Source organism: Ursus arctos, unplaced genomic scaffold, assembly GCF_023065955.2.
Source record: "Ursus arctos isolate Adak ecotype North America unplaced genomic scaffold, UrsArc2.0 scaffold_5, whole genome shotgun sequence".
NCBI classification, from domain to species: Eukaryota; Metazoa; Chordata; class Mammalia; order Carnivora; family Ursidae; genus Ursus; species Ursus arctos.
In genome coordinates, this window is record NW_026623067.1 from 71430066 (window position 1) to 71451826 (window position 21761).

General features: G+C 36.7%; 1 long non-coding RNA gene across 1 annotated transcript in view; it reads right to left on the minus strand.

Moving 5' to 3' along the window:
* The window catches only part of LOC113255117 (uncharacterized), a 913389-nt gene that overhangs the window by 602854 nt on the left and 288774 nt on the right, over positions 1 to 21761 (minus strand). The window contains exon 9 of the long non-coding RNA XR_007190393.2: positions 12497 to 12557. This is a non-coding gene — a long non-coding RNA (uncharacterized LOC113255117). The remainder of the gene's footprint in view (positions 1 to 12496; positions 12558 to 21761) is intronic.

The window sequence follows — 21761 nt, forward strand, 5'->3', positions numbered from 1 at the left end:
GAAGATAAAGTCTGGAGCTGGGCTAGTCACCATGGTAATTCACATCCAGAATAATTGAAATAATGGTCTCCAGACTTCATTTGTTTTTTATGTTCTTTTTTTACTGGAGTTTCTAAATTATTTTTAAAATTCCAGGAAAAGCATTTGTAACAAATATAGAAGGCCTCTAAGATTTTGCTGTCCTTTCGAATACAAGTCAAGGATCAATTATCAAAACAAACTCATCCCGTTAATCAGTTTACAAAGGTGCAAATTATTTGTTCAGAATACAATGCCAGGGAGGCTGCTTTGTTTAATGACAATCCTAACAGCAAGAATCCCTGGGGCAGGAAGCAAGTAATCAAGAATCCATCTCTGAAACTTTGAGAATGCTGGCAACAGTCTATTATAATGCATAGTTACGGGGAGACCTTGTACAGAAAACAATACACTGAAATAGACCAGACTTGTTATGAAACAATAAACTTAAATATAGCTCTGGACCTGACACAACTAAGTGATTTTTGCCTTCTAGGATCGAATTTAACACGCTAGGCTAAATATTTCACACAGATTTTTACTGTCCACTTCATATGCATGAATACATATACCTTAATCACATCTGGTGTGCAACTTTAACAATGTGTGTACCCACAGAGGGTCATGACATCTTTAAAACCCAACTTGAATAGCTAAAGGAGCTGATGTAAAGATTGTTTGGTCAATGAAACAGACTATTTAAGTGCTTCCAGTACTCACTCTATATTAGAAGAGATAAAGAATACCAAAAAATTGTTTTAATACAATCCACAAACACAGCAGCAGGAAATTTGTATGCAAGTGAAATATCAAGTGAAGAGAGTCACAGCATTTGAGAGGAAGGAAAAGAGTGAAGCTGAACTGAAGAGCTGGGTTTGGATTGAGCTTAAACATTGAATACGCAGATAAGCAAGCGCAGCAGACATTGAAGAAAGGTGTAGAATTGCACATTATGTAGAATAGACAGTGAGTCCACCACCTGGGCTGAAAGTAAGGGTCCCTGAGAAAGAGTAGTGGAGGGCAAATCCAGCAAGGCAGGTTGAGACCCCATTGTGCAGAATATAGGGCTGGCCTTCTGAACACAATTCCCATTTTTTTTCAGCACAGTATCTCATGGCTTTGGGAGAATGCTGTGAGGGTTACATGACAAGCATTATTTTCCCCAACTCAGAGGTGGGGTCAGGAATGCTGGGAAGAGGTCAGGGTCACACAGAGAGTGACACAGGGAATGACAGAGAGTCCTGTTTCCCAGTCCAGCCATCTCTTAGCCAAGATACACTACAATCTCCCTGCCTCTTTCCCAGGTTCCAAAATACTGAAATGGAATGACCGTGCTGGAATGAGCTAAAATGCTGGAACCACCCCTTATTTTTTCCTTTCTCTGTGACGAGAAAGAAAAAAGAGGAGGACTATTGAACTTTAAACTTCCTGATAAACTCTAATGTGGGAAAGTGCCATTTTTAGGTTTACATGAAGGAGTTACCTCTGAGAATGGCCTCTTGGCCTGTGAAAAACTAGAAACATCCCAGGAAGTCACTGAAATGTTGTAGCACTGTGAGAATTTGTATAAAAATAAACACTGGATTATTTCAGGCCTTCTCCCTTGAGAAAATGAATCAGAATTACTCAGAACTACTAGCCTAATCTTGACAGAACAGAGGAAATTAACAACTGAAGCCAGATTTCTTTTTTCCCCTAAAAAAAAAAAAAGAAAAAAAAGAAAGGAAAAAAAAAGCCTATTAGTGATATTTTGGAAAATGAAAAAAGAACCAGGTTAACCATGTGATTCAAATGACCCTGAAACTAAGATGGCTGAGTCTCCTGATGAGAAAATGCAGTGCAGACCAGGGCTTCTTAAAAGGCATCGGCTGGAACCTTCAATTCAGGGATTCAAAAAGCCACATAATTCAGCTCTCTGTAAATTCTACTTTGTAGAGCCTGGTAGATTTTTTTAAAGCTTTGCTCAAGTTCTTTTTTTTTTTTTTTTCTTCAGGAGAAATAAAGATTTAAAAGCCAAAAGCAGCACACACTATGTCACTGTGGAAGCTGCCCCCAAGTTTGATTAAAGTGCTTCCCTTCCACTGAAAAATAATTTCCCACTGAATCTCTGGTTTGAAAGAAATCTCTTTTAGGTTGCCAAGTCAGTCCACAATCCAATTCATATTTGTAACAAGAATGACTAAACAGCGGCTCAGAGTCATTTATTGAGATGCTGAAGACAATCACTTCTCGGCAACAGCACACTACATAGTTCAGTCAGTAAAGCAAGTATACGCTCAGTACCTCCCAGTGCCCAGCACTGTTCCTTCAGCTGCAGAAGTGTAAACCACAAGCCTTCTGTTCAAGAAATTAGGCCACTTCTACACACAAGCAGAACTGTTAGACCCAGAGCTTCCTGACTTGTACCTTTCTGCGGCCATAGAGACAACTGAGGGACATAACATAACATAACATGAACCAGAGAAGGAAAATGAAGTCAAGGTCATGCCCCCTTACTCCTTACACCTAACTATATGCCCTTTATTCCCGATGCAGAAAATTAACTCATGAAAGAGAAAGGGATCACAGGAAATGCCACAAAAGAAGACAGAGCTTCTGCTAAGACTAAATGATTGGCCAGGCAGTTTGGGGTTATTATGTGTTTTTTTTTTAATAATGATTTTTTATTTTATTATGTTAGTCACCATACAGTACATCCCCGGTTTCCGATGTAAGGCTCGATGATTCATTAGTTGTGTATAACACCCAGTGCACCATGCAATACGTGCCCTCCTTACTACCCATCACCGGCCTATCCCATTCCCCCACCCCCCTCCCCTCTGAGGCTCTCAGTTTGTTTCTCATAGTCCATAGTCTCTCATGTTTCATTCCCCCTTCTGATTACCCCCCCTTTCTTTATCCCTTTCTTCCCCTACCGATCATCCTAGTTCTTATGTTCCATAGATGAGAGAAATCATATGATAGTTGTCTTTCTCTGCTTGACTTATTTCACTTAGCATTATCTCCTCCAGTGCTGTCCATGTTGTAGCAAATGTTGAGAACTCGTTCTTTCTGATAGCTGAGTAATATTCCATTGTATATATGGACCACAACTTCTTAATCCAGTCATCTGTTGAAGGGCATCTCGGCTCCTTCCACGATTTAGCTATTGTGGACATTGCTGCTATGAACACTGGGGTGCATATGGCCCTTCTCTTCACTACGTCTGTATCTTTGGGGTTATTATGTTTAATCGCACAGAAAAATGAGAATATGGGTGGCTTTTTTCTTTCCATGCTTGAGTGTGTCCCTGAGAAGAGCGTGTTCCATTTAGGAACCAGGATCTCTACCATAGAGAACTCAGTTGCAAGAACGCCTCTGGCCACTTCTTCCACACAAAGTAGGTAACCAGGTGCACCATTAGAAACTCTTTTTTTTTTTTTTTAAGATTTTATTTATTTATTTGACAGAGATAGAGACAGCCAGTGAGAAAGGGAAGACAGGCGGGGGAGTGGGAGAGGAAGAAGCAGGCTCCCAGCAGAGGAGCCTGATGCCGGGCTAGATCCCAGAACGCCGGGATCACGCCCTCAGCCGCTTAACGACTGCGCCACCCAGGGGCCCCACCACTAGAAACTCTTAACAATGGAAAAGTTGTCTCTTAACTACTGTCTGAGGATAGCTTACAAAGCAACCACATACATGATGAACCAATGTATTTGATTATTTAGTGAGGACTCCATTGATTATTTGGGATTTTTTTCTCTTCCTTCAGCAGTGTAAAGGACATCCCCAGATGACCACAAATATGAGCTGAGGAAGGGTTCTGGTGCAGACGATGGGGGAGAGATCTAAGCTACCTGCCCAGGCAGTTTTCTTGTGCTTTCTGGTCTGCTCAGGCTCAACACAAATTTATCATTTATTCTGACAGTTCCACCCAACTTAAAGCCTTCAGGAATCCAACAGAACCCAGCTCATAGGGGTCTCTGTCAGGATCCAGTAACATCTCAGGAGCTATTTCCCCACTGCAGATGGCAAGGCTTTGCTCTAGAGTTGTAGGGCCTTCAATATGATTCTCCCAGCAGGCTTGCTCTAAGCTGTGAACTGCTTCTTTTCCTGCCACTGACACCTCCAGCATCCTAGAGTCTGCTAGAAACTATACCCCAAGAGGATGTTTGCTTGCCCTATAACCTTAATCTGCTGCAAAGTCCTTTCCTGTTCTAGGCCCCACACAAAGCTAAGCCTTTTGTATCATTTACATATCAGCTAGAACATTATTTCAAATACGGAATGTATTGCCTCCAGAATGCAAAGAGGTTTACCAAATGTTATGCCCTTTCTGTGGCAGGGGCTATAAGTAGCTATTTGTCTTTTTTAGATGAAATATCCCAGCATGCCCTTGACTACTATATCTCTAAAAACTACAGACACATCAGGTCTCTGAATCTTTGATGGGTTTGTCTCCCACACTCTGAGGCACATGTATCTTACTGAGACCTCCAGCATGCAATCACATCTCTCTCATTCTTCCTTATCAACATATTATTAATGCAAGACAGACCAATGTGATGCTCTGTGGCATGTCTAGATGTTCCAGATATCTTCTGACTATATCATGACAGAGAGTGGGAGAGTTAATATCTATCTGGAACAAAACTTCAAACGTACATTATTGTCCTTTCCACATAAGTACAAACTATTTCCAATCCTCCTTTTGACTATGATAGAAAAGAATGAATTTGCTACATCAAGCAGCATGCCATATACTTGAGAATGTATTCACTTACTCAAGCAAAGATAGCACATTCAGCACAGCAGTTTCACTCAGGTCTATACTTGGTTGAGTTTGTAGCATTCTATAGTCCTTATCAAGGTCTACACAGTTTCTGCAGGGACCAGACTTGTAAATAGAAATATGATACAGACCACCAGTCCTGCATCCTTAAGATCCTTAAGGGTGATTCTAATCTCTAATCCCTCCCAGAAGTCAACAGTTTCGATTCACTGTCTTGGTGGTGGGAGGAGGCAATTCCAAAGGCTTCGACTTGGTATGCTCCACTGTAATAGTTCTTACTGCATAGTCCAGGGATTCAGTTGGTGTTATTACAACTGCTGATTATCAATGTCAATTCAGACCCCGTGTCAAATAGCCCTGGAAATATCTGGCATTTCCCTTTCCCCAGTTCATGGGCACTCAAGTAAATATCCATAGATCCTCTTGGAGAAAGATTAGAGGAATCATTACAGTATATACTTGACACTGTGTTGCCAAGGGTTCTCTGAGGGATCTAGCCCCCTCATCAATCACTGGGCTCTATGTCCAAAAACTAACTCAGGTGCCAAAATTGGGTAAGAGAATACAGCTTCTGTTTAGAGCAACCACCATCAGATACCTTCTTATCATCCATTCTTGTCTTCTTTTGTAGCATATATTAAGTAGCTCACATGATAATAGCTGTCTATTTGACCCAAGAAAGCCATGTTCTTTCAACCACAGCCTTCCCTATGGACAACCTCCTTAGCCCCTTAACTTGCTGTAACCCCTCTTACCTTGCCAATTCTTAAAATAATTGTGACACCCCTGGCTTTTAGTGGTTAAGCACTGCTTATTGTTTCAGAGACTCATTATTATCATTAGTATTCTCACTATTATACACATTCTCATGAGCTCATGAAGATCCCAGATGAATGACTTCTGCCATCAGCCCCAGCCTACAGAGAAAAGCCACCACTAACCCTCTCAGAGATGTTGACATTCCTCTCACCAATGAGTTTCTGATGGCCTTGGTGAATGGGGTGTCCCCTGGAACCTCCCTGAAACATAATTCTCTGGTGGGTCTTTTGACCTCACATAATATATACATTCCAGCATGCCCACTTCCCTGAGCCTTCCTCCACCATCTACCCCAGCAATTCGGGCATTTTATTTTACTAAGTATGAGCCATCACTGCCTTCACGCTTGATCAAACACCCTCAAAATCCAACCCTGTGGCTCCTACCAGTACACACTAGCTCATCCCTGCAGTTCCTTCAATATGACTGCTATAAATATGCCCTTTACCCTGATCCTCAAATTCCCAAAGTTTCTTTTATTTGCCCTCAATGGCATTAAGATCAAGCCATTCAATCATAGACTTATAATAAAGAACACAGCCATTCATTTTTGCCATAGAAGTATTTAATTTTAATTCAAAAAACTGTATTTGTTCAGATACTTTTAGAGCAAGCCATGGATACCTCCATGGTTGTCCTATGTTCTGATTCATCCTAAGCCTGGTCCCCTCACATCCCCAAAATGGCTGCCAGTGGCAACTGGGCCGGGCTGCTGTTTTGTTTATGTCTAGAGGGAAAGAAAAAGAAAAAAAAAACATTTTTTTTTTCTTTCCTGCAAGCAGAGATAAAAGCCTTGCTCTCCAGTCTGATTAAGGCCATTTGGTCAACATACCCACCACTGTCAGTGCACCATGAGAATAACTGAGGGCTGTTGTGGCCAGATTGGCTTTATTTTGATTAATTCATTTACTCCAATCATATTAGGTAGGTAGTTTTGTCTTTTTATATTGCTTTTGTTTATTTGTGATATTTTGGCTTTGTTGTTTTGTTTTGTTTTATTCTATTTTCATAGCTATATTCCCAGTACATTGAGCAGTGCCTGACCATAACTGGCACTCAGTAAATATTTGTTTAATGACTGAATGAACTGATTAATTAAAATGGCCTTCTGAAGTGAGGATAGGGTGAATTTCTGAACAAAATTGAGGAACTTGTTAGGAAAGGGAGCTAGACATAGAGCAGCCAACAAATATAATCTGCCTTTCTATTTTGAAGCAGACTTTGAGTAAGTAATTTTTTCTCAAGCTGTGGGCTGCACATACCTATCTCAATAGGATAAAAACACCATTTCAACTGATGAGTAGAACTAATCAAACAAATGTTCTTTGTCCCTATGAGCTAGTTCTGCCTGTTTGGAAATACTTAGTTTTCCTGGTATTAATCAAAGTTAAGATACTTTTATTTTTACTTAAAGTAACTAGTACTTACAATGCTCTTAAGGAGGTGTTATACTTTTAAAACCATCATATACTCATATGTCTGATATTCAAAATAATCACTCTCAAGCAATATAATATCTAATGTGAGAATTCAATATCTTCTGCCATTAACAACATCATTAATAACAAATGTCTGTTTAATTACTCTTGCTAAGATTAAAAAGGCCATTATTCTTGTAACTTGAGAAATTCATTAGCTGGAAAAGGCTGTTTAATGCCAAATGCACTCCTTAAAGATGCAGTCTTCGATATTTGAAGGTATTTCTGACATTCATGCATTTGCATTACTTTAAAAAAGCACTACCCAACTGTGCTGAAGATCATGCTGTGACAATAAGCAAGCACTGTAACATTTCAAAATCAGAAATGAAGCTACAAGACATTTTACAATACCATACAGAGTCTGTTCTTTCGAATATTTAAATTCCACACACTGAGCCCATTATTCATCATTCACCTCTCACTAATTCTGTGCTCAAATGAGTCTTGTACCAACATAGTGCATCCTAAGGTACAGTTAATATTCATAAGCACCTCCTCCAAAGGGATTCAGAGCCATAACTTAAGATCTCTGCAAGTCAATTTTAAAGTCTGAGACTTCAAGGAATTTAGACCCATTAAATGAAAATTACAAGATGGGATTTAGAACAACATCTTTCTTAATCCACTGTTTCAGCTCAATATATTTTTAGCACAAAAACCTGCTTAACATTTAGTAAAAATTAGATCAGTGACAGTGTACTCACAGAAAGCAATTCCAATTGCTTCAGTAGTAATGGTTATATACAATATGTTGTACGATTCTTTCACTTTTTTTGCCGTGGTGAACAATAAATCAGACTCATAAAACAAGCTACAATGAAGGATATCTTCTTACTTCTAGGCTCGATCTACTTACAGAATTTGATTTATATGTCATACTCATGTTTTGGGCTCTGAGAGACAAGATTTCAACAACAGAGTTCCAGCCAATCGAGGTGAATTATTATCTGAAAGAAGTTGCTGTTCAGGAAGAGGAACAAGTGTCTTGCAATAAGGGAATGTTTCCTCTTCTTTCCTTTCTTCATACATAGAAATAAGTATAAATTAAATTAAGTACCTCTTCAGGGTCAGGAACTAGCGTACCATCTATTCAGAGCTGAATAAGCCATGGTCCCTGACATTGTGGAGCTCTTACAACCTGTTCCAGTTGCTAAACCTGTAGGCCAGTAGAGGCAATCGTGCTATGGGTGCTGTGCTAGACATCTGTGCAGGATATAGTAGGACACAAAAAGGAAGTGAGGAGTTCTGTAGAGTTGATAAAAGCATATGAAAAAAAGCACAGAAGAATTCAATTTGCATGGATCCTAAAGGAACAAAGAGGGCTTTGGTCATTTTTTCTTACTTATCTTTCATGTGATAGGGAAGAATGGGTAAAGGGAGAGTCTAATATTAACCTCGAACTTTATCCAGTGAGTTTGATTCCTGTTCGTCCTTGACACAGGAGCAGTTAGTCTTATTTTGTTTGTTTGTTTGCATCTGTCTGGAGAGGTACTAGACCCAATGAGCTCACAGTTTTAGCACCATTTGCCACATTGCTTCTTGGGATGTGTACCTTTGAGAAAGGCAGGGTCTTTCAAACTTTGTCTAATTGATTTTCATCTATCATTGCTCTCTGTTGCAGTGTTCTGGTGCTCAAAGTATAAATTTATAAGGATCTTAACCAAAAGCAAGAAGCTTATTTTTCTTCATTTATCTGCTTGAAAATACATGCCTATGTGATTTTAAGCACCTGGGATGATTAGGTTCAGTAATATGTTGTAACAATTTGGGATAATAGTCAAGTGAAAGTAACATGTACCTGATTATGCAGAAAATAAGTATAGTTCATTTTAAGAAGGAAACTGTTAAAGTTAGCCATCCATGGAACAGACTGCTTTCTAATTTGCTAAATTCCCTTATATTGGAAGTAGGAAAGCCAAAGTTCGATGACATTAATTAGAGAAGTTGATAAATCTCTCTATTTTAGAAAGGTTATTTGAATTACATGACCTGCCATCTCTAAGATTTTTATCATTCCATAAGTATTTAAACAAAAGGAATTCCTATAGCAATCATGTTTTGGTTTGGGTTTTTTTTTGTTTTTGTTTTTGCTTTTGTTTTTGTTTTTATGATTTTATTTATTTATTTGACAGAGAGAGCACAGAGGGAGAAGCAGACTCCCCGCCGAGCAGAGAGCCTGACACGGGGCTGGATCCCAGGACCTTGAGATCGTGACCTGAGCTGAAGGCAGACACTTAACCAGCTGAGCCACCCAGGTGCCCTAGCAACCATCTATTTGCTCTTAAAATTTTTCAAGGCATCAATAGCTATCTGTTTTCTCAAATACAAAACAAAGGTAACAAGAACAAGTACATTGGTCTTGGCATGTTTTCTTACTTGGAACTTTTTACCAACTTAATGCTTGTGAATTTTAATGAATATAAGTAATGTAGGGCCAAACATAAGATACTAAGTGGCATCTTCATCTGTATTGACAACACTCTTATAAACACACACACAGTGTTTTTAGTTGATGACATGAATTGCTCTTTGACCCTGGCTGGAACTTAATGTCTGAATTTAGCTATGCTACCCATTCCTGAAAGAAGGCCAAGAAAAAATAGATAGAGCTTTATCTGGGACTCTTCAGCAGTTAGAGTTCTGATAAGGAATCAGAACAGGAGTCTATGGCCATGGGATCCCCTTGGGCTTTTAAATATTGCAAATAAACATAATGAGTCCCTTATGGCTGAGACACCATCCTCATGAGAATTGTCTGGTACCTGAGAAGTGTACATAGATGGATTTGAGTCTGTCCAGACATCAGCTTCACTCTTCTTTTGTTCTAATTTTATGTTTTTATTTTTGAAGTTTCTAGTGAAGGAAATCATATATAATTTTTCAAAGAATGAAAACTTCAGAAGATGCATTAAAATAATTCAAATATACCACATGTTTTCTGGAGAATCTTCCCTTATTATGCTTCAACTTCCAATAACCCTAGCCCCTTGAGCTTGCTCCACAAGGATAAAAGGGTCTTCTGGCCAAACTTATCTGATTTCATTATCAGAAACAGAATATTAGCCTATATGACTGGTGCTTTACTCTTTGCATGATTTTCCTCATACACATATACAAACACATGCACACAGATATTTTAAACTTGAGTTTGCATTTCCATGGGAACTAAATAGACGTTTATAGTACAGATAAAAATGAAAAGAGAAGAGATTTTTTTTCTTCTATAAAAGAATCATTTTTATTCTGTGAAACTCTACTGGGAAAATTTAAAAGGTAAGAGTGTAACTCCTTAAGTGGGAAAAAAGCTTCAGTTTTTGCTATGAACATTAAAATTCACACCAAATTGCTTGAAAGTCTAGCCTAGGAGAAGAAAATGTGTGTGTGTGTGTGTGTGTGTGTGTGTGCACATGCATGTGTGTGTATACATATGCATATATATTATAAAAATAGACAAATATGTAATGTTCCAAGTTATTTAAAAATTGTGAAGTTTTTACTTTAAAAAAATCTATGAGTATAAAACATATTGCAATATTTTACATGGAAATTAATTTTCAGTGAAAGTGATCAAGCTTTCATTTCATGAAATAAATAACTTCACAAAGAGCACAAAGAGTTTCATATTTCATAAACCAACCTAGAATTTGATTCTTTGGTACATGGTTGGAAGACTTTGGAGAAAAATTTTGACTGAGGGTCACAGCTTTGTATTCAAGACACAGTAATAGGAAAAGGATAGAATGGACCATGTGGTTGCTCAGATAGTTCTAACAGAAAACCTTTCAAGCTAGCCTCATGAAAAAGGTGAAATTTAATATAAGGATAAAGGAACTGAAGAACAGAAATGCAGCTGAGCTTCAGGAAGAACTATACTGAAAGCAAGGACTAAAGTGTTATACATAATTTGGGAAGTCACGTCTTCTAATCTCTCATTACCTACATCTTTTTACCAATGTTTATTCAAGATCTCAGTCTAGACTAACTCTCTTGGCTTCTGAAATCATTTAAATAAAAAAGTTCCCTCCAGTTCCTGATTTTATAAAAAAGCAGTCAGAGTGAAGCCACAATGTAATAGGTGTAAGTCCACAGTCAAACACTCTGATTAAATATTTTGGGTAATATACCTAACTTTGGGCCAGTCAACTTGGCAAGGTGACTAGAGGCACATTATATGCAAATGGTTGCCTCTGCAATTACTAGGTGGGCTGAAGGGGAATAGCAATGTTCAGAAAAGTGGCAGGCAATAAATTCAACCATCATCCTTGTGTACCACACAGATTTCAAAGGCCACGTGAGGGAGAAGTACAGCCAGGGAGCAATCACAATAAGCAATGAAGGAGTTACATGATCACTTAGTTAGCTGTGAATTAAGCAGAAAGTCAGAAACTTATGCTGGAATCAGAGTATTGGGAGATAAACTATGGCAGGGAGAATTAAGCAGTTTTAAAAAATTATCTTTCATCTACTTAAATAGACAATGGAAGGAATAGTACACATATTAATGTATACAGTGATGTCAGAATGTCACCTGGGTAAGTTCTCATGGGAAGCCTCAGAATCACATAGATTGTCTTTGAGAATTTTCCTTAGGCGAGGCCCTGTTCCTTAGATTTGCAGGCTCAAACACTTAACTTTTTCATGGCCTGAAAGCAAAGTCATCTCTCTAAAGCAGATGCATGTTAACTCCCCCTCTAAATCAGTCAGGAGACTGTTATATAAGCTTCAGTGCAACATAACATCACATATTCACATATAGTTTTTGATATATAGATATACATTGTGATATAAACCCAAATGCAACACACATTTACATGTGCCATAATACTCATGTGAACATGATAGACACATTCTTTCTTAAAACTAAGAAACCCGGAAAGCAACTTCTTAAATTTATCTTACTGACATCATTGCATGTGTTTAGAAAGTATGTAAAAAAGATGTTTAGAGCATTATTTGTACAACAAAACATAGGAAAAAACCTAAAGGAATGACATGTTTGTTAAAGTAAATAAACAAAAAAAGAGACAAAAAACCCAAACTCTTAAATATAGAAAACAAGCTGGTGACTGCCAGAGGAGAAACGGGTTGGAGGATGGGTGAACTAGATGAAGGGGGTTAAGAGCACCCTTATGGTGATGAACAATGAGTAATATATAGAATTGTTGAATCATTACATGATCACTGTACACCTAAAACTAATATAACACCATATGTTAATTATACTTCAATTAAAAAATAATTTAAAAAAAGATGACACACCTACACACAAAAGTAAATGGAAAACTATACAACCATTTAAGAAATGACTATACATTACAAATCAAAAAGCTCTTATATGCAATACTGCCTTTTAAAACAGACACATGGGAAGTAAAATCATAATCAGAATACCAAGTTATTAACTTACAGTGAGAAATACATTTACTTCAGCAATCAGAATTCTCTTGTCCAGATAACCAATTATTTCCCTAAAAGAAAACCAAATAATAATTAAAAGCTTGCTCAATGAGTATGGAACTAGAACAAGAGAATTCAGTTAGCTAAATCAATGTTTAATGGCATTAGGATAAGAGAACCTTATGTCTCCATTTGTAGATAAAGGAGATGGTCTTGAGTACACGAAGGTTGTTGTTAACTACAACTCACTGTAGTCTTTCCCTCAGAAATTATGGTTTACTAAATGGGAACAAACAACATCAAAGCCTTTTAGCCAAGGAAGGCTCCCTCCCTTGGGAAAACTGCATGGACATCCAAAGTTTATCTCTGTGACTTTCCTTTCCCTAAACATCACAGCCAAATACTACCCTTATTGTTACACAAATTCTTTCATTAATACCTTCATTCACAAATAGAGTTTCCTACAGTGTATCTTTGAAGCAACTTGGCATTCCCAGTTTTGATGCAGTTATACAAAAATTTTAGTTTAGAAGGCAAGGGGAGGATGGTAGCAGAGTAGGACGACTCTAGGCTTGACCTGTCCCACGAATACAGCTAGATAACCATCGAATCATCCTAAATACTCCAGAAATCAGTCTGAAGACTGGCAGAACAAACTCCACAACTAAAGGTACAGAGAGGTCATACTGAAGAAGGTAGGAAGTGTGGAGACAAATGGATCATAGCTGCTGTGGTGGGGAGGGAGCCATGCTCACAGAGAAGGGAAAGAGACAGACTAGCACAGAGGGGAGTGCATGGGAAAATGAATCCTCATAGCAATTAGCTTGGAAAGTGAGAGGAATGAATTTTCTAAGTTCTTGCAACCAGAGGCATTTAAAGCCTGTAGTTTTAAAGGTCAGTGTGCTTGGCTCTGGGAGAGCTGGGAAGACCTGGGGGCTGCTCTTAGAGAAAAGGCAGGGCAAACAGCCTGCAGACATAAAGCATGGAGACCATGATCTGAAGAGTGCCAGGGGCACACAGTGGGGAGGTTAGCTCCTTATCTCAGAGTATGTCCCAGACAGGCGGTGTTCACAGAGAGACCCCCTCCAGGAACAAAGGAACTGGCAGGTGCCATTTCCCTCTCCTGCCCCTCAGTATTAGTGGAAATACTGTGGAAAGACCTGTGGAAATCAGTGCAACACCAATACTCCCTACCTAACTTGCTTAGACCAAACCCCCCATCCCCACACTCTGGAAGAACCACCCTTCCTACTCACACTTGTCTCAGTCTCAGCACAGCAAGCCCCCTCCCCCAGAAGACCAGCCCAGACACTCCTGTGTCTCCTGAACCAGGAGTTTTACAAGGCCTCGATTCTGGTGGCAGCAGCAACAGGTCTCATTTCACAATAAGACCTAGTTTAACACCTAGTTAAAATGCACCACATTCAGGCCAGGGACCAAACACTGCCCACAACAGGCAAAGAGAGCCTCTGCAGATGACTTGCCTAAGGATAAAGCACCCAGGACGCAATAGCAGATTGCAAGCAGCACACATTAAAGACCCTCTGGAAGTGCCAGGCCCTGGGGAACAAGGGATACTACATGGCAGGGCACCACAGGACCTTTCCTTCACAAGGCCATTACCCTCAAAAGAATAGATGTAGCTGACTTTCCTAATATATAGAAAAGGCACAGAGACTTAGACAAAATGAGAAAACAGAAGAATTTGTCCCAAATAAAAGAATAGGACAAGGCTGAAGCCAGAAAGCTAAGCAAAACAGATATAAGTAACATGCCTGGTAGAGAATTTAAAGCAATGATCATAAGGAATACTTGGTAGACTTGAGAAAAGAGTGGAAGACATGAGTAAGATCCTTAACACAGAGATAAGGAATTACACAGCAGAGATAAAGGGCTCAATAAACAAAATGAGAAACATGCTTGATGGAATGAACAGCAGAGGAATGAATTAGTGACCTAGCAGACAGAGCAATAGAAAATAATAAAGCTGAACAAAAGAGAGAGAAAAGAACTGTGTGAAACAAAAATAGACTAAAGGAACTCAGTGACTCCATCAAACATAATAACATTCATACAACAGAAGTCCTAAAAGAAGAAAAGAGATGAAAGGAGGCAGAAAATGTATTTGAAGAAATAATCACTGAAAATTTCCCTAATCGGGGGAAGGAAACAGATATCCAGATCCAGAAGGCACAGAGGACTCCCATCAAAATCAACAAAAGCAGACATATTGTAATTAAAATGGAAAAATAATAGTGACAAAGAAAAAAATTTAAAAGCAGCAAGACAAAAGAAGACAGAAACTTACAAGGGAAAAATGCATAAGGCTAGCAGGAGATTTTTCAACAGAAACTTTGCAAGCCAGAAGAGAGTGACACGATATATTCAAAATGCTAAATGAGAAAAATGTGCAGCCAAGAATACTATATCCAGCAAGGTTATTACTCAGAATAGAAGGAGAGACAAAGAGTCTCCCAGACAAACAAAAACTAAAGGAGCTCTTGACCACTAAACCAGTCATGCAAGAAATATTAAAGAAGACTCTCTGAGTGGAAAGGAAAGACCAAAAATGTCAGTATGAAGCTAGGACACAGAAAAGCAGTAAAAATGAATATTTCTGTAAAAAATCAGTCAAGGAACTCACGAAATAAAAGGATGCAAAATATGACATCATATACCTAGGGGAAGAGTAAACAATGGGTTGAAACTTAAATTACCATCAACATAATATAGATTATTATGTGCAGAAAATTTATATACAAACCTAATGGTAACCACAAATCAAAAACCATTAATAAATTTTCAAAACGTAAAGACAAAGAAATCCAAATATATCACTAAAGAAAATCAGCAAACCATTAAAGAGAAAAAGACAAGAAAGGATCAGAGAAAGTCTTCAGAAACAACCCCAAAACAAGTAATAAAATAGCAATAAATACATATCTATCAATAATTCCTTTGAATATAAATGGACTAAATGCTCCAATCAAAAGACACAGGGTGACAGAATGAATGAAAGAACAAGACCCATCTGTATGTGGCCTACAAGAGACTCATTTTAGACCTAAAGACACATGCAGATTGAAAGTGAGGGGATGGAGAAACATTTATCGTGCAAGTGGATGTCAAAATGAAGCCAAGGTAGCAATACTTATATTGGACAAGATAGACTTTATAACAAGAGACAAAGAAGGATATTATATAATAATTAAAGGGGACAATCCAAAAAGAAGATAGAACAATTATAAATATTTATGCACCCAACATAGGAGCACCTAAATACATACAACAGTTAATAACAACCATAAATGAACTAATCACCCCACTGACATCAATGAATATATCATCTAAACAGAAAATCAAAAAGGAAACAGTGGCTTTGAATGACACACTGAACCAGATGGATTTAACAGATATATTCAGAACATTCCATCCTAAACAGCAGAATATATACTATTTTCAAGTGCACACAGAACATTCTCCAGAATAGATCACATATTAGGCCACAAAACAAGCCTCAACAAAGTTAAAAAGATCGGAGTCATACCATGCATCTTTTCTGAACACAACACTAAGAAAATAGAAGTCAACCATTAGGGGAAAAAAAAAACTAGAAAGACCATAAATACATGGAGGTTAAACAACATGCTACTAAACAATGAATTGGTTAACGAGGAAATAAAAGAAAAAAGAAAACAGTGAATAGGCTAACTAGGAAATAAAAAAAAAAAGAAACCCATACATGGAAATAAATGAAAATGAAAACACAATGGTTCAAAACTTTTGGGACACAGCAAAAGCAGTTCTTAAGGGGAAGTTTTTAGCAATACAGACCTATCTCAAGAAGCAAGAAAAATCTCAAACAACCTAACCTTACACCTAAAGGAGCTAGAAAAAGAACAACAAACAAAACCTAAAAACAGCAGGAGGAAGGAAATAAGATATAAAGAGATAAAGAAAAAAATGATATATAAGAAATTGAATCAGTAATCAAAACACTCCCAACAAATGAAAGTCCAGGACCAGATAGCTTCACAGGCAAATTCTATCAAACATTCAAAGAAGAGTTAATACCTATTCTTCTCAAACTATTCCAAAATATAGAAAAGGAAGGAAAGCTTCCAAATGTATTCTTTGAGGCCAGCCTTACCCTGATATCAAAACCAGATAAAGATACCATTAAAAAAGAGAACTACAGGCCAATATTGCTGATGAACATAGATGCAAAAATCCTCAACAAAATACTAGCAAACTGAATCCAACAATATATTAAAAACATCATCCACCACGATCAACTGAGATTTATTCCTGGGTTTGCAAGGGTGGTTCAATATTTGCAAATCAATCAACATGATACATCACATCAATAAGAGAAAGGATAAGAACCATATGATCACTTCGACGCAGAAAAAGCATTTGCCAAAGTACAACATCCATTCATGTTAAAAACCCTCAACAAAGTAGGTTTAGAAGGAACATAACTCAACATCTAAAGGCCATATATGTAAAACCTATAGCTGATGTCAACCTTAATGGGGAAAAACTGAGAGCCCTCCCCTATGGTCAGGAATAAGACAGGATGTTCACTCTCACCACTGTTATTTAACATAGTACTGGAAATTCTAGCCACAGCAATCAGACAATAAGAAAGAAATAAAAGGCATTCATATTAGTAAGGAAAAGTCTGCACTTTTTGCAGATGACATGATACTATATACAGAAAACCCGAAAGACCCCACCAAAAAACTGCTAGAACTAATAAACGAATTCAGTAAAGTCACAGGATACAAAATCAATCTACGGAAATCTGTTGTATTTCTATATACTAATAATGAGAAAGTAGAAAGAGAAATTAAGAAAACAATCTTATTTACAGTTGCCCCAAGAATAATATGACACTTAGGAATAAACTTAACCAAAGAGGTGAAAGACCTGTACTCTGAAAACTATAAAACATTGATTAAAGAAATTGAAGGCAACACAAAGAAATTGAAAGGCATGCCATGCTCATGGATTGGTGCAACAAATATTGATAAAATCTCTATACTACCCAAAGCAAACTACTCATTTAATGCAATCCCTATCAAAATACCAGCATTTTTCATAGAGCTAGAATAAACAATCCTAAAAGTTGTATGGAACTGCAGAAGACCCCGAATAGCCAAAGCAATGTCGAAAAAGGAAAGCAAAGTTTGAGGTATCACAATTCTAGACTTCAAGTTACATTACAAAGCTGCAGTAATCAAAACAGTACGGTACTGGCACAAAAACAGACCCATAGATCAACAGGACAGAACAGAAAATCCAAAAATAAACCCATAATTATATGGTCAATTAATCTTCAACAAGCAAGAAAGAATATCCAATGGAAAAAAAAGACAGTCTCTTCAAATGCTGTTGGGAAAACTGGACAGTAACATGAAAAAGAATGAAACTGGGCCACTTTCTTACACCATACACAAAAATAAAATTAAATGTGAGACCTGAAAACATAAAAATCCTAAAAAAGAGCAAAAGCAAGTAATTCCTCTGACATTGGCTGTAGCAACTTTTTTCTAGATCTGTCTCCTGAGGCAAGGGAAACAAAAACAAAAATGAACTATTGGGACTTCGTCAAAATAAAAAGCTTCTGCACAGCAAAGGAAACAAACACTAAAAGACAACCTAAGAAGCAGGAGAATATATTTGCAAATGACAACTGCAATAAAGAGTTAGTATCCAAAATATATAAGTAGTTTACAAAACTTAACACCCGAAAAACAAATAACCCAATTAAGAAATGGGCAGAAGACATAGACATTTCTCCAAAGAAGATATCCAGATAGCTAACAGACACATGAAAAGATGTTCATCACCACTTATCATTAGGGAAATGCAGATATAACCTCATACCTGTCAAAGTGGCTAAAATACAAAACACAAGAAACAAGTGTTGGCAAGGATAGGGAGAAAAAGGAACTCTCTTGCACTGCTGGTGGGAATGCAAACTGGTGTAGCCATTCTGGAAAACAGTATGGAATTTCCTCAATAAGTTAAAACAGAATGACCCTACAATCCAGCAATCACAGTACTGGGTAAATACCCAAAGAATACAGAACCACTAATTCAAAGGGATATGTGCACCCCTATGTTTATAGCTGCATTATTTACAATAGCCAAGATATGGAAGCAGCCCAAGTGTCCTTTGACTGAATGGACAAAGAAGAAGTAGTATACATAAACAATGGCATACTATTCAACCATAAGAAAGAATGAAATCTTGTCATTTGCAACGACATGGTTGGAGCCAGAGAGTATAATGCTAAGTGAAATAAGTCAATCAGAGAAAGACAAATATCATACGATTTCATTCATATGTGTAATTTAAGAAAAAAAATGAAGAAAGGGGAAAAAAACAGAGAAAGACGCAAACCAAGAAACAGACTCTTAACTATAGAAAACAAACTGATGGTTACCAGAGGGGAGGTGAGTGGGGGGATGGGTGAAACAGGTGATGGGGATTAAGGAGTGCACATGTTGTGATGAGCACTGGGTGATTAAAATTTAAAAAATAATAATTGAGTGAAAAAAGCAAATTGCCAGAAAAAAGTTTTTTGTTTAAGTTTCTAGGGACAATCTTATTTCCTTCACTTCCAAATTCTTCAGGGAAGCTTCACCTTAAACTTCATGCAATCAATCTGCAGATTCTCTTATACATTATTCTTTGGTTAACTGATTACAGGATGTTTAAAAGTTTCACATCTGACGCTAGCTGACTTTACAAACCATCCAAGAACCTTCACGGAGAGCCACAAGAAGAATGCAGAACCACCTCGAAAAAATCCAAATGTAGAACTTAACCCTGAAAAAGGCAGTCCATGATTCACATCCAGAGTGGGGCATGACATCAGGAAGAGGCAATATTTGAAATATTCTGGTTGGCAATATCATAGAGCGAGTGGTATCTTACTTCAGATTAGGGACTCAGCCAGTGGCTAGATAAATGTGAAAATGTGCCAATTTTCAGAAGGAAGGTATACTGTTAATTCACAGTAAATATTCAACAACAACAAAAAAAGCTGCCATTGCAAGATCAATAGCAGACAAAATAAAATTCAGGGAAAATAGTATTAATAGAGATAAAAGGGAACCTACATAATATTAAAACAATTCACCAATAAGATATAATTGACTTTACATATACCTAAAAAGATAACCTTGAATAGATTTTTTTAAAAAAATACTTACAAAATTACAAGAAAAATACTGATAAAACCTCAATCAAAATGGGATATTTTAGCATTTTTCTTTCTGAAACTGACGAAACAAACAGGCAAAAAAAAGTAAAAGAGATATATAAAATTTGAACAACACATTTAGATGGCTCTATTAGATATATTTAGAACACTGTACTCCCCAAAATACAAAACATATACATATTCTTTTAAAGCACAGATGGAAACTTTTACATATATTGATCGAGAGTTAGGTCACAAGGAAATCTCAATGAACATAAAAAAAAAAAAATCACTACCACACAGACCATGTTGTCTGACCATAGTTGAATAAGAAATGAACAATAAAAATAACATATAGTATATGTTTGAAAACTGAAAACACATTTCTATATAGCTCTTAGGTTAAAGAATAAATCTCTAAATTAAGCATATGATAAAGAGTAAGTCATGAAATAATGCACTGGTTAAAAAGTATAGGGGAAATTATGAAATATTTAAAATTGAATGGCAATGAAAAAATTGCATTAAAAAAACTAGCGGGCTTCATCTAATGCAAAATTTAGAGGTAAGTTTATAATCTGAAATAGATTTGTTAAAAAGTAAGTACAATTCAAAATAATTAGCAGAGAATTCAGAAAATCAGCAAAAGAGCAAAGTAAAATCAAAGAAATAGGCAAGATGGTAAATTAAGATGGTAACAGTTAAAAGAAAAAATCATAGAAATTTTCAGTGAAAGTTGGTAGATTAGAAAAACTAGTAGAAAAATAGAAGACTAATCAAAAGAGAAAAAATTACAAGTATCAGAAGTTTAAAGAAAGATGAATATAGAACATAACCATTGGAAGAGTAGAGATTTTTAACATCATAGTACTATAAGCAAATAAATGACAATACATTTTTAAATTTCAATGAAATTTAGTTTTCTAGAAAAATATACATAATCAAAACCGACTAAAGAATAAATGGAAACTTAAAAGGGTCATGAATATTCAAAACCACAAATCATTAATCCAAAAGCAGTTCCCATGAAAAAGATATGAACCAGAGGCATTTTAGAAGTGATGCTACAAAGCCTTCAATAAACAAATAATTCCTATCTTATGAAATCTGTTCGAGAGACCTGGAAAGAGAAAAGGCTATCCAGCTCATTTCATGAGACTAACTAAGTATGATTTCCAAAGAAGACAAAACTATTCGTGAAACTTTAAAAAAAAAAAAAAAAAAAAGGATTCTAAAATGCATACCTAAGAGTAAAGAGCGAAAAATAACTATGGCAATTCTGAAGAAGAAAGCAGAGGAAGAGGGGTTTACTGAACAATGGAACATAATACAGAGCCCAGAAATTTATGTGTGCACAAATGGCAACTTTACATAAACCAAATATTAATAACACTTTGGTGAGAGAAGAACAGATTATTTGATAAAAAATGCCAGGTCACTTTGATAATTACATGGAAAACAATTTCCTATTTCTCCATGGATAGGAATATCAAGTAGAATAAGGGAAATGGATCCCTCTACACACCAGTTACAAAATCAATTCCAGACACCTTAAGAAAGTATTACGTAAAGGATAAAACTTGAAAACTTTCAGGAGGAAATTTGAGAGAATATTTTAAGGTCATAGTAAAGAAAAATATGTCTTAAATAACAACCATAAAACAGGGTGGGAGAGTAAATTGACTATATTAAAGTTTAAAATTATGCTATGACAACAGATTCCAAATCTTAGCTAATAGACACATTCATTTATTTTCTAGACATATGCTTGGAAAACATAATTGTATCGTGTGTAACAAACAAGATGAAAGTATCTATAAAATATAAAATACAAAAAATGAGAAAACTAAAATTATCAAATAGAAAAATGGGCAAAAATCATGTACATTTCCAAATGGGGAAAGTTTAATGTCCAATGAATATATGAACATGTACTCAACCTCCTCTACTTGAATGAGGGAAATTCAAGTTAAAAATAACATATTTTACCCCCAAAATATTGACAAAAAAATTTAAATCTAGGAGTGGGTCACAGTGTGGTAAAGAGGATCTAGTATA